Here is a 15,404-nt window from a genome sequence, read left to right on the forward strand (position 1 = left end):
GCAAGAAAAGCTCAGTTGATATTTAAATAAGTTCATTACCTCTTTAAACACCTTTCCTCCCATGCTGTACTGATAGTAAACCCACCACAGAATAACGATATCGCGAAAAAGCGTGAAAACTAAAGTAGTATAGTCAACGTTTCCGAAACCTTTTTCAAACCCAACGTAAATGTTAAAAAGTCGTATGAAAGTACAAACAAGTTTCCAGATAATTGAAAAATTATGGGGAATGAGAAAATAACACTTAAATTTTCAACGACGCTACACAGATCTCTATGAATTCTACACAATTCACGTGCCACAACCGCTTTGCGGGTACAGTTATCCGGACACATACTTATTTTGTAATATTGTGGATATTGAAAATCATCGTTGCCCAATTTCTTAAATAATTTCCCTAATCTAATAAATCTGCTTACTAAAGACATTTCCCAAAGAGCAAACTGAACAATTACAAAAAATGTAAACGCACTGGAAAGGAATATTAAAAGGGCGTGTATGGGTATAAATAGTGATGTCAATTTATAGAAGATAAACACGTAATAATAAAAGTCGTTAATAAAAATAATCGTTAAAATTAAACACATCATTCTCTTCATTGTGACTCCAACTGCATTATAATCGAAGAAATCGCCTAAGCGGTCCATGGAATAACTAACGCGAACGAGAGTACTAAAGAAAATCTGTACTTTTTTCCAATTGTAGACACTGTTCAGTACAAATGAGGCCTGCAACAGTGGGCCTGTAATGTAAACCATTTACACCAAACACGTCATGGGAATGCTGGTTATTATACTCTCGTAATATTGACCGTAATAAGCTTGCCGTGCAAATTCGGAGGCACATACAACGAATAGGAGAGCAGCGACGCTGTAGCAGCGCCACAAAATGTAACTCTTTGTTATGACAAAACCATTTGGAAGTCGAGAGACCACAATTGAGCATAATCCAACTATTCTAAAGAACCGACAGAAGGGTACGAGAAAAACTAAAAACTCAACTGGGGAGTGCGACATGTCTATGAATAATGACAAACCTTTTAGGAAAACATCAAAATAAATCCTTATGATAGATGATAGTAAAATAAATATTCATTCCTGTCTCATAATATGTAACCAATTTTAAGTAAAATAATTAGATTGGTTGGTTCCTATCCACTAGGTTAATTTAAAAACTATCACGAAAGCGAATAGGTTTATACAAGTATGAAGGAGGGTGACAGAAAAGTAAGTTACTGACAAATTACATCACACTGGGAATGACATTATCATGTTTATTGGAAAGATTAATAATTCCCATTAACAAAATATAAACAAATTGTATGTGATCAACTCATTATTTCTTAATATTCAAAAGTGCCAAGTTATTTGTTTTCGTAAAATCCAAATTCATGTTAATTATGAATACTCTTTAAATTATGTACTATTAACATTAGTCACTCAGATCATGGACTTTGATTTGGACAGATGTTATATTTGATGAAAAGTTAACATTTACTCTGCATGTAAATTATATAAAAAAAGAGAGCTTAAAAATGCTTAGTTTCATATTTTATTTTATATTATAGAAACAAACAGTAGGTACATGATTTACAGAGATGAAACAATATACAGGAATAAGACATTACATGTTGGGTACCTATGATATGTTTCCTTGTAATGTCTGCTAAGTGGTATGTTTATTCCTTAATTACCAGGTGTGTGTGTGTGACGTGTGTCTGTATATATGCGCATTGAATAGTTTAAATTATTGAAATGATGCCACGTTCGAATTTGGGTAGTGAATCCGAAAAAATGTCAATGTTAGAGTTAAGACAAATATTATTTAGAGTATGTTGAGCTCGGTTAATTGGCGAATTAGATGTTGCATTTGTTTTATAATTAGGTAATCGTGTGAAATATGCAGATATAATATGCATATGCAGAACAGCGAGTGATTTCAAGTCACTTGAATGTTCTTTAGTAAAAAGCCAGGTAGAGTATAATTCGCCTATTTGGACCCCATTGTATAAAACGCATTCTGACAAAATAGAAAGGGTACAGCACACATTTCTAAGATTTAAACTTTAAACTGAATATTCCAATTCAAAACATTAAGGACGGGTTGTTTCGGAGAATTTGAACAATTCATCAAATTTCAACGTTCTTTTTCGGGTTCTGTGATAGACTTATTCAAGTTCTATTTTTATATCATTGTAGGCTAGTTGCTTGACAAAACTGATATAAAAACAGACTTGAAAAAATCTTTCACAGAACTTGAAAATGAACGTTGAAATTTGATGAATTGTTCAGATTCTCCGAAACAACCCGTCCTAAGGGCCAGTTGTTTCGGAAAATTTGAACAATTCTTCACATTTCAATGTTAATTTTCAAGTTCTGTGAAAGATTTTTTCAAGTTCTGTTATTATTTAACTAGCCTTTAATCATATAATAACAGAACTTGAATGGTATTTTCACAGAACCCTAAAATGAACGTTGAAATTTGATGAATTGTTCAAATTCCCCGAAACAACTCGTCCTAACTATGTCATTTTGATGAAACAACTTAACTTAATAACGCTGCCAGATAGGCGGATCATCTCTGACCTTGTACTATTAAATAAAATTATTAATAATTGCATTGACAACCCTGAAATTCTCGCCAAAATAAAATTTTACGTACTGACCAGAAATACGAGGCAATGTTTTTCTGTGAGAATTTTAAAACCAACTATGAAGCTCATATACCTATAAATAGACTACATCATTTTGGCAATAAATTTGGGAATATTGTAGACATGTTTAAAGATTTCGTATTAGTTATAAAACGAAATCTTTTTAATTACTTTACTGTGATATATGAATTCACGACTCCGTAGTGAATATACTTTTATTTTTATATTTCTATGATTCTTTATACATATTTTTCTTTCCATAATCGACACTATTAATTTTAATTTACCTTAATTTAATCATAAATCATTATTTGAATCCTCTAATTTCTATACCCGCTATATCCGATTTTTTGACAAAATGATCTGAGTATGACATCTTGTTCACATTTTTGCGAGCAACAAGAGGAGCCTAAAAATGAGTTTCAAAACCCTCCTTATCATGACCAAAAACCATGTTAAAACTGCGAGTGAGAAACCAAATCCGCTATATTTAACAGAAAGTTACTATCAAAACGCGCTATATCGGATTCAACCAATCACAAGCGGTTATTTTTCCAAAATATAATATGGCCGCCACTCTGACGCCACGCTCGTGTGTCAAAATGATCTACGCGTGTGTTTCTAGACCCGCCATGTCGGCTCAGTTGACTTTCAAAACCCTCTATATCACGAAGTGAGTATCAAAATCCGCTTTATCCATTTTATTTATTGAAATTACTTAATTATTGCTAGACATATTATATAGAAAAATAAATGCTTTTCGAAATGTTATTACTCCAATTCATTATATAAAAAAATTGTAATGCAATTACTTATGTACGCTAGAGATGTGACAGTTTTTTGCGGTTTTCTCCAAATCAATGAAAGTTGATATAGCGGGTATAGAAATTACACGACTCATTTATTCTCAATTTTGTACCTATCACAACTGTATTACTTGTTACCTATCTTTGTAAAAGCCCATTAGGGCGTAAATAAATATATTTTTTTAAACGATGGGCGACAGCCAAACAAGTTGCTGATAAATAATGCATCCCGCAGGGAATGATTTTATTATATGTTAATAATTATTAACCACAAGGGTTGATGGGTTGACTGTAGAACCTTATGAACATTTTAGTTTGCCATAACTGGATGAGGAATCGCAGTGCCCAATTTACATCTTACTGATTAGGCATGTTATATACCTACATCACACATTTGCATAGCATTTAAGAAAATGATGATTATGACAGTTTAAATCAGTCAAAGTGGTCTATATCTACCCCCAGGGGTCGACTTCTACCTGCAGGGGGTCTATGTCAATGAAAAAAGTTCATGAGATGTAAATGGCGGTCCACGAGCACGAGAGTGGATCCCATTTAGGCAGGCCGTCACCAAAATGGGAGTTTATGAGATTTAAATGGCGGTCCACGAGAGTGGATCCCATTTAGGCAGGCCGTCGCCAAAATTTTTGCTTCCCGTAAATGTATTTACCGGTCTAGTCCCTTTATGACTAATACATATAGTACTAACTTGACACTTTATTTTAATAGATTTATTCATTTCCTAATTATTATATCTATATTTCATAAAATTATACGTGTAACTTATGCAAACTTGTACATTTTGATACCATTAGCAACGCGTTCTGCCAAACTTGTACTCTTGTAATGATTTATTTGCAATGATGGCGCAGACCGATTGTCCTTGCAAGGATTTCTTTATTTCTTAATCTATAAACCCAAATATCAGAGTCAAACACTGTTCATTTGTTTCCCGAATTCTGAGAAGTGTTAATAGTTGTGCAAGTGTAAATATTTTCAATAATAATAGTTAATCAGTGTTTCGTTGTTGCATTACGAGTATGTATTCTAGTTAATTTTGTAATGCAAAATATTAACATGTCAAACAATATAATTAATATACAAAAACTTTTGACACTTATTTATTTTATTTTATTATTTATTTAAATTTTAAACGTTCCAACTAGAAAAAAGGTGAATTAATGTCATCTTGTTTGGGTGTGCGGAAGAAAAGTAAGTATCTTTTTAATATTAAATTTTCCTTTTTTGTAGTCGCCTGGCACCTGGGGCTCTATTCCTGAATCGAGGGCGCTCGTAATCGCCGTCGAAAGTACGTACGTTGGTCGTCGTTGCTATTCCCGAAATTGGTCGAAGGTACATACTTTGACGCCAAACGTCAAAAGTCATTCCACACAACATCTACTGGGTACAACCAGTAGAAACAGGGCAGCGAGTGGTAGGTTGTTGGCGTTTCTTTGGAATTGGCTGTCAAAATCTAGTCTAGCTGTCAATTTTTGTTTTACCGCGCGGATTCCGCAAATGTAAAAGTGGGTGAAAATTTCCCACTTACTAAGTCTTTATCGGAGCTTACAAGCTCAATTAAGAGTTGCTTTTGGCAATCTCCCGCATCCATTTCTGTTTTGAATAACGAATAAGTTGTCTGTTTGACAGTCACACCATAGAAATCCCAAAAACATCAGGAACATAGACAATATTCACAGGGGTGCCAATATAATCATCTCTTCTACCAACTTCGACCGTTCGACGCTCAAGAATACGTAAAATTGGAACATTCGAAAAAGTTAGTCGCGACGACTAGTAGTTTTTCACTCGAAGACGGCGCATACGAAAACGATTGATCGTTTAACTCCAGAATCGCAGGCCTGATTGCAGCAATCACGGCCTGGTTTGAATCCAGCTTGTTCTACGTTCTCCAGAATTGGAGGAAGCCTGCGGAGCACAATTCGCTTTAGGTGTAGCGAGATGGGCCGGTAGCTTTTCGGTTCCTCTGGTGGATTATTGGGTTTAAGGATCGCAATGCTTTAGTCTTTTTGTAGTCGCCGGGCACCTGGTTGCAGCAATTATGGCCTGGTCTGAAGCCAGCTTGTTCTACGTTCTGCGAAATTGGAGCAAGCCTTTGGAGCACAATTCGCTTTAGGTGTAGCGATATGAACCGGTAGCTTTTCGGTTCCTCTGGTGGATTATTGGGTTTAAGGATCGCAATGCTTTAGTCTTTTTGTAGTCGCCGGGCACCTGGTTGCAGCAATTATGGCCTGGTCTGAAGCCAGCTTGTTCTACGTTCTGCGAAATTGGAGCAAGCCTTTGGAGCACAATTCGCTTTAGGTGTAGCGATATGGGCCGGTAGCTTTTCGGTTCCTCTGGTGGATTATTGGGTTTAAGGATCGCAAACCTTTAATCTTTTTCCAGATATTTGGTATATCTCCGGTTTAAAAAACTTAGTAAATAGTTTTGTCCGTGGCCCAGGATGTTTCAGAAAGTCTGGGAGAACTAGTAAGGCTTTTGGCATTGCACGAAGGGGAATAATCGCCTGTTTTTATTTTAAAACGAATCGCTTTAACATAATTACTAATGTATAATTTATTAATGTTTGCAATCGTTATTGGTCGGTTTTAGTTTCTCTTTTCATGCTCAAACGAATTTTATAATAGTTTATCATTCATTTTTGCGGTAAGTGTACCTATACATGGGTTTTCTTTCTATTTTAGAGACAATGTTCTATGTTACTTGCATGATTCCTATCTAGCAAATCCATTCTGACCGGTCGGTAGCCGAGTTGACATCGCGTTTGGGTTCCACCCAGGCGTAGTGTGTTCAATTCCTCGGCTGGCTAAGTCCTCCATCACAACACAAGCGAAATTTTCAGCTTACTGTGGTGGTAGTAGGAGATTTTAAAATATTTTCAGGTTTTTCGTAACCAGGGAATGTTTGTCTTTCTTTAAAAATATATATATATATATTTATAAAAGATCTCTGAAGGTGTAAAAGATCTCTGTAAGGTTTTCCATTGGGAATCAATTCTGATTGCTATGTGTTATCATATTTAAATACCTAGCTTAATTTTAGTCATCAGAAAAATGCTACTAAAGATGGTCGAATCTTAAAAAATGTTTTAATTTATTTTTATTTTTTATTATTTAATAAATTTTACATGTTACATTTTTAGACACTTTTTTAACTACCATACTAGGCCAATGCCCGTGTTGTGGTAGTTAAAAGTACGGTATTGATTATTTGAAGTTTGGCTTCATTATATCATTGTCAGACAAACACCTGCCCGTGTGCATTTTATGCAACAAAGTATTAAGCAACTACGCTATTAAACCACCCTAGCAGGAGAATCGTCTGCGAAGGTTACCCAGATAAAACAGACTAAGATTTGTAATCAGCTAAAGAAGAAACAGATTGGAAATCACCAGGAGATGAAAACCTGGATAAATTGAAGCCAAACATTGAAATGTTGATATCGAAGCATCTAGCTCATCCAACTCATTAAAATAAATGTTTTTTCGTGTATTTAATATTATAGTGTTACTAGTCATCTATTTTATATTTTACTCATATAAATATGTATTTTTTTTAAATTTTCTACAATAAAGTAAGCCGTATCAAAGCGTCAGCTCCGTGTATGCGTTGTTGCATTTGCAAAATATCAATATCAGGAAAGCAAGGGGTCCAACGAAAACAGAAAAAATCGGCATGTGGTTTACGGGACAAACAAGTTTTGGGAATCTCTGGTTTAAATTAAATAGAAAGTTTTTTTTGTTTAAAAAAACATTTACATTGTATAATACAAGTAGAGTTATCTTAATTTAGTTTTAAAGCAAATTTTTTTCGTACAAAATATAATTTTAGATTTGAGGACAAAATTCTCAACCAAACTGAATGTGTTTTTTTTAAATCGAAATTAAACCATACAGACATGCGTTATTTTATTTCATTTTGTTATTATTTTTAAATATGAGCCATTAAAAAATTCGATTATTCATAATTTGTGATACAATGGGGCATTTTTTTGTGAGTTTACAGCAAATCTTCTTTATAAATAAAAATGTAACTGTTCGTTTGTTCAAAATCTTAAATCTCCGAAGGTTTTTCAGCAATCGCTTTGAAATTTTGACACAAAATTGCATTCGAATACGCATGTGTTTTTATATACCTATATTAATAGATGTCACTAGTCACGGATTTTTTTAAAAACAGCGCCATTTGTTGGACAAACATTATTTTTTTAAAACACCGCCTTCTGTGGGCGTAAAAGCAACAACGGCAACAATAGCGATGCGTGGCAGAGTGCTAGTAATGAAATATAAAAAATAAAAATAAATCATTATAAAATAAGAAATCAATGTTTGTGGGTGCAAGAAAGAAAGGTGCAGTTTTGGTATTTCAATACTAATCTAATTTAATTACCTCTTTAAACACCTTTCCTCCCATGCTATACTGATAATAAAGCCACCACATTAGAACCAAATCGCGAAACAGTGTAACAACTATAGTAGGGTTGTCAACGTTTACGAAGCCTTTTTCAAATCCAATGTAAAATTTGAAAAAGTCGTATGTAACCACAAAAAGGTATCCAATTATTTGAAACATGATAGGGAATGAGAAAATAGCACTTAAATTTTCAGTGACTCCACAAAGATCTCTGTGAATTCTACTCATTTCACGTGACATGGCCGCCTTTCTGGTACAGCTATCCGGACACGTCTTTATTTTGTGATATTGTGGATATTGAAAAGTATTGTTCCCCAGTTTCTCAATTAATTTCCCTAATCTAATAAATCTATTTAGTAATGACATTTCCCAAAGAGCAAACTGAACCATTATAATAAACGAAAACACGCTGGAAATGTACATTGCGAAAGCATATAAAGGCAAAAATGTTGATTTAAATTTGTGGACAGTGAAAAAGTAACTATAAAAATCGTTAATAAAAACAATTGTTAAAACAAAACCCATTATTTTCTTCGTTTTGACGCCAACTACATAATAATCGAAGAAATCTCCAAAGCGCTCCATGGAATAACTAACGCTAACAAGAGTGCTAAAGAACATTTCCACTCTTCTCCAATAGTAAACGCTGTTCAGTACAAATGAAGTTTGCAGCAATGGGCCTATACTGTAAATTGTAAACACCAAAAATAACTGGGAAATGCTGGTTATGTTCTTAACACTTGTACTGTAATGAGCCTGCCGTCCAAATTCGGAGAAACAAACGACGAAGAGGAGAACAATGATACTGTAACAGCGCCACGAAATATAACTCCTTGTTGCAATTGAGCCATTAGGAAGTCGAGAGACTACGATTGAGCACAATCCAACTAATCTATAAAACTGACAGAAGAGCACGATAAAAACGAAAAACTCAACTGGGGATTGCGACATGTTTACGAATAATGACACACATTTTAGGGAAATACAAAAAAAAATTGTTTATCCGGATGAAATACTACCTACGTGTTTTTATTATTGATGATACTTAATTATTCTTATTTTATAAGAGTGAACCATTATACAATATACATACAATTCAAAAACAGATAGTTATAATGGTAGGTTACTTATGCTAATTGGAGGACTATCACGAAAGCATTTGGATTTATAACAATGAAGGGACTGCTCTAACCAATTCAACTTGATTGAAGTGATTGTGGAATGCTTGTAAGTGTAGGTTAAAATTCAGTAGTATACCAAAACATGTTTTATTATATTACTTTTTTTGTAACAAATAAAGATAATGATATCCTCACTCGGATCTCACGTGCTGAGGATTTTATTTTAAAAAAACCTATCAAATTCTCCAATCGTTTGAATTTATTTGACGACCATCATTCATTGTAAAATTTCAAATGGGCTATGTATGTTTCGTATTTTTTTTTACATTACTTCCACTCAGAAGGCCCTGAAGAAAATACAGAGTGTCCGGGGATAAAGTGCGAGAACTTCGGAATGAGATTCTACATGATGGTAGAAGTAAAAAAGATAAATAAGTTTTTTCGATAACAAATAATTATAAGCAATAATTAGTCAACCGAAATACCAATACAAATTGAAAATATCTCCCGAGTAAAAATAAATGCCGCCAACGAGAATTGAACCCGTGCCTTCTGATGTCCGGTCAGGTGCTCTGTATCCACTGAGCTATGTCGGCTTATTTCCAACCCGCCAAATGATTCAATATGTACTAGTACCTCAATCAACAATTACTGCTTATTATATTTTTTCACCTGTAAACAACCAACTTTATTTTTGTAGGAAAGGCTTTGTTAGTGCTAAATTTCTCACTAGATGGCGTCGAGACATATGATATCTTCATTTATTGGTGAAATATTTTTTTGACTTGTCAAATATTATTATTTTTTAATGATAAACTAACGTTTATAAGACAAGGTTTTATGCATAGCATAAAGGATAACAAATAATTATAAGCAATAATTAGTCATCTGAAATACCGTAAATATATTGGTATTTCGGATGACTAATTATTGCTTATAATTATTTGTTATCCTTTATGCTATGCATAAAACCTTGTCTGATAAACGTTAGTTTATCATTAAAAAATAAAAAAGTTTTTTCGAAATTACAATGTTTATTTTCCGACACAAAAATATTTTTCTATGGAAGAATATTTATTTTCCCACTCTTTTACCTAAAAACTACCTAAAAACATTAAAATTTCGTACATGTAGAATCACCCCCCGAAGTAAGCGAACTTTACCCCCGGACCGGTGGCGGCTCGTGACTTTTGTTGTACTAGAGTGCTAATACGACAAAAAATGGCTTTATTGATGTTTTTCGGGAAATTTCAGTTTGGTCGTGCGCCGCACGGATTTCCTGGAAATATTCATACAAAAAATCAAATGTTCGAAAAAAAATAAAAAATCGTTTTCAGCCACAACAACATCAATAAAGCCATGTTTTGTAACATTAGCACTCTCGTACACCCAAAAGTCACGATCCGCCACTGCCCCGTTCCCCTGTAATTTCCCTTAGTGCCTATATCATCATCGTAATGACGTCAACTTTAATTTGGAACAACTTTCCGTGGTGAAATATGTATATATTTCCTCCAAGGTGCTTTCTGTCAACTAAGTTAATAATAAATCAACACAACTATAAGAGTAAAACGTACAACATAAGATATCGGCCTGTAATATATCTTTATGGACAAAAATTAATATATTTAATCTTCATCTCAACTCATCTTTTTTCATAGTATTTCAGTCCTTATCCTCGCTATGAGAGATATATATGTCAAGTTGCTCCCTGGTAGGACCCCTCATAAAATATGTGATACCATTACAAAATATACTGAAAAATTTTGGATAGTAGTTTCTAATTTTTATAAGCTGGCAACATTAGTCCCAACATTATCTGTTCACATGTAGATACTTCCAGCCCCTTACTTGAGAGTTACTACGTCAATATTTAGTTAATAATAGATACATAATTTTATATTCCATTCAAATTCAAGGTGACAGAACATATAAGTATCTATGATTTGTTTTGAGAATTGAATTAGGTCCGGACTTAAGTCGAATTCCAAAAGTCGCTCTACTTAGATGTCCATTATTAAAGGACAAAATTGTTTACAAATGCAATAATAATTGTCTTAATAAAAAGCTGTGTGTTTTCACTCTTTCATTGTTTGACCTGAGAAATCATTTTGTGTTTTCAATGCATTTTGAAAATAGGTATTTTGCTTTTTTCATTTGAAATATTTTTCTAAAACCTATTTAACATTTTTATTTCAAATGGTTTTGTGTACCCATTTTTTTTTTTTTTTTTTTTTTTTTTTTTTAACGCCCATTGGGCTTTTACATACATTGTTATTAGTGTTATTACATTAACTATGTGACATTGAAAAGTTTACGTACATATATAAATAAAATAGTTATTATATCTGTAGTACATAAATGTTTTACAAATAATACAGAATACCATTATGGAGAACAGTTTTTTTTTTCTTTTTTTACTTACTTAGAAAAATAAATGGATTGAAATTAATCAGCATTTATAGGGACTTAAAATCATATTCGAATTGTTATTTAAATTACAATATTAATTTGTAAAGTTAAAACATATATATTAAAGTTAAAAAGTCATAAAAGAAGTCATAAAAGAAAAGAGTGAAAAAACAGAAGCTAAAAAATGGGTTTTTTACTATGGAGTGGAGAAGTCATACATATCAGCAAAGTGTTTATGTAGATTTCGTTTGAGCACTGCTACGGAATCTCTAAATATATCAACAACATTACCAAATTTATTACCAAAATTTTGTATTCGATTTAACGATATGTGCGCATGATAATTAGATTTGAAATTGTTACAGAAAAAGGTGGAATTTTGTCTCGTATTTTTGGAAGGTACAAATAATTTTATTGTGGCAAGAATTTCAGGGCTGTCGATTCTATAATTAATAATTTTATTTAGTAGAACAAGGTCGGAGATAATTCGCCTATCTGATAGCGTAATCAAATTTAGTTGATGCATGAGTTGGATATAATTTATATTTTGGATTGGAATATTTAGTTTAAAGTTAATAAATCTTAAAAATTTGTGTTGTACCCTTTCAATATTGTTGGAATGTACTTTATAAAACGGGGACCAAATAGGCGAATTATACTCTACTTGACTTCTTACTAAAGATGTGTACAGTGTGTTCAAACATTCTAGTGACTTGAAGTCACATGTGGTTCTACATATAAACCCAAGCATTTTTAGGGCTTTATTTGTGATTTCATTTATATGCGGATTGAATGTTAACTGTTCATCAAATATAACACCCAAGTCCCTGATTTGAGTGACAGCTGTCAATTTTACATTATTAAGCGAATATTCATAAATTGTATGATTTCGTATTTTACAAAAACGAATGACCTGACATTTTTTAATATTAAGAAACAGAGAGTTGATGATGCACCAACGATATAGTTTATTTAAATTAAGTTGCAAAGTATAACAATCGTCTAAACTGCGTATTGTTTTATATATTTTCAAATCATCTGCGAAAAGAAGAACTTCTACATCTTTAAATATGCTAACAATATCATTAATAAATAACAAAAAAAGAATTGGTCCCAGGTGAGACCCCTGAGGGACCCCACTTGTGGCTTCGAAAATGTAAGATTCCACAGATTTTATTTTGACACATAGCTCTCTTTTACTAAGATAACTTTCAATCCAACTTAACAGATTACCCTTGATACCCAACATACTTAATTTTTGTACAAGGATATGTCGCCTAACTTTGTCAAATGCTTTGGAAAAATCAGTATATATTGAATCCACTTGATGCTTCAAGGCAAGAGAATCAGTTATGTAATTTTCGTATATGATCAAGTTACTTAGGGTGGATTTACCTGTGATAAAGCCATGCTGGTTGGGTACAATAATATTATTAATTTGTTTACATATTACATCTAGGACTAACGATTCAAATAGTTTGGGAATAGCGGACAATATACATATTGGTCTGTAGTTCGATACATCGTTTTTGTCTCCCTTTTTATGAATAGGCGTAAGATAGCTTTTTTTCCACTGTTTTGGAAAACACCCTGACGACAAAGACTTATTAAATAGTAAAAATAATGGATAAGTCAAACTGCGAACACAAGATTTTAAATATATTGGAGGGAAACCATCCGGTCCAGCGGATTTATTAGTATCTAATGCTTTTATAGCCTTTTCTATAGCGTTTATTTCAATAAAACAATGGTTTAGGTTAAGTGATTCTTCAAGTGATATATCATTTGGGATTTCACTATCGGTAATATTATCATCATAAACACTTTTGAATAAATCTGCAAAAAGATTGACAATGCCTTCGGTATTATCCGCACAATTGTTATTCAGATACATAATATTTGGTAAACTACCATCATTTTTACGCTGAGCATTAGAAAAGTTCCACAATTTTTTAACATTATCATGAACCTCCATTTCTATTAAACTAATATAATCATTATAACATTTTTTAGACAATTCTTTGCACTGCTTTCTTATGTTAGTAAACATTATATAATCATCGACGTTTCTAGATTGCTTATATATTCGGTGAGTTTGTTTTTTAGTATAAATCAATTCTTTTAATTCTTTTGAAAACCATGTAGGGTAAAGGGATGCAATAAAATTAACTTTTGGAACATGACGTTCTTTTGAAGTGTTTAGGATTGAATAAAATTGTTGGACTTGATTCACAATATTGTTTTCATCTTCTAGAAATGACCAGTCTATATGGTCAAGATAATCAATTATATTTGGGTAGTCAGCTTTTTTAAAATTGTACGATGAAGTTTTTAATTTCTGCAATTTTCTAGACTCATTTGTGATAATAATATCTAACGCGGGATGGTGTTGGTCTAAAGGTAACAACAATTCATCCGATTGTTCTACCACTGTACTTAAGTCACTAGAAAATACTAGGTCAAGCATTCGGTTATAAGAATTATGCACTTTATTTAACTGTTTTAGTCCTAGGAAAAAAGACATATCAAGCATTTCCTTAGATTTGACACACTGCACTTCTGTTTCGTTAATAATCACTTCATTGTTCTTATCGAAAGACCAGTCGATTTTCGGAAGATTGTAGTCGCCTACAATTATAAATTTGGCTTTAGGATATTTATATTTTAGTGTTTCTACATCCTCGATGTGGTTCTTGTATATTTGCAGATCTGACATTGGTGGAATATAAGTACAAGCGATAATGATTTTTGTGGATGAAATATTTAGCATTACAAACATCTGTTCAACGCTTTTGTGTTTAACTGGCAATTTTTTAGATGAAATGTTTTAGATATGCACACCATTACACCTCCTCCTTTTGATTTGTTGCTTGTAATGGGGTCACGGTCAAGACGATAGATGTTGTATTTATTGAGACCTAATTCCGATGAATTGATGTCCTCATTAAACCATGTTTCTGTTAATAACAAAATATCATGTGGGAATGTGGGAGAAGTTATTTTAAGATGTTGTAATTTAGTTCTCATTCCGCGGACATTTTGGTAGTACCCAAACAATTTTAGGTGCTGTTTAAGTTTTTTGGCACGTTTTTTATTATTTTTGGAACAGAGTTTATGTACTTAATTGTTATGTTTGTTTCCCCTTCCGCTTTTCTCGTTTCAAACTCTTTCCAAACATCCGTCATTTGTTTCCTTTGCAGCTCCGTGAGATCTTGTTTAACTTTGATGCCATTTTTCAGTTTATATTTATTTATGATTATTTGCTTAGCTTGATATGAATCTTGGAGTTCTACTTTTATTGGCCTGATCTTGTCAGTTTTTCTTACGCCAAGCCTATATATTTTAGAAATATTTATCTGTAGTGTATCATCGATAATTTTTAACGTTGAACATACTTTGTTGTTGTCATCAGATATCCTGTTGGTTTGATTCTCGTCTCTACTTTCAGGTACGTTCAGCAGAATTAGATTTTTCGAACGTAAATTCCTTTCTGTTATCTCGGTAATTGCGCACATCTCTGGGTGTTGGTCATGTTGTGAACATGTTACCAAAGCTTAAAGTTTTTTTATATGTTCAACAATTTTTTAATATATATTATTTTTATTTTTTTCTTGATAGAGCAATCCCAATGAGTTATGAAGTTATAAAACACATTTTACAACGGGAGGAACTTTCAATACGTGACTTGGAGGTATTATTATAAACAGTTTGATAGTGCCTTCAGTTAAGCGTAGTAATAATTAAATTTATAAATAAAATGTTTTTTTTCTTCATAAATTTAATAATAATAATATTGAATAAATGAAAGAAAAACTTCAAATTGAAATGGAGGTCTTCAAATTAAACTTTATAACGATAAAAAATATTACCAAAATATGGAATATGTAATCAAATTTCAACTATTTGAAAGAAAATAGCATCCTTGGACAAACAATCCGAATTTAGGAACAACACTATATGTCATGCGAAAACTTGAGT

This window comes from Hesperophylax consimilis, chromosome 9, assembly GCF_061612785.1.
Source record: "Hesperophylax consimilis isolate HC1 chromosome 9, BYU_Hcon_1.0, whole genome shotgun sequence".
Classification (NCBI taxonomy): domain Eukaryota; kingdom Metazoa; phylum Arthropoda; class Insecta; order Trichoptera; family Limnephilidae; genus Hesperophylax; species Hesperophylax consimilis.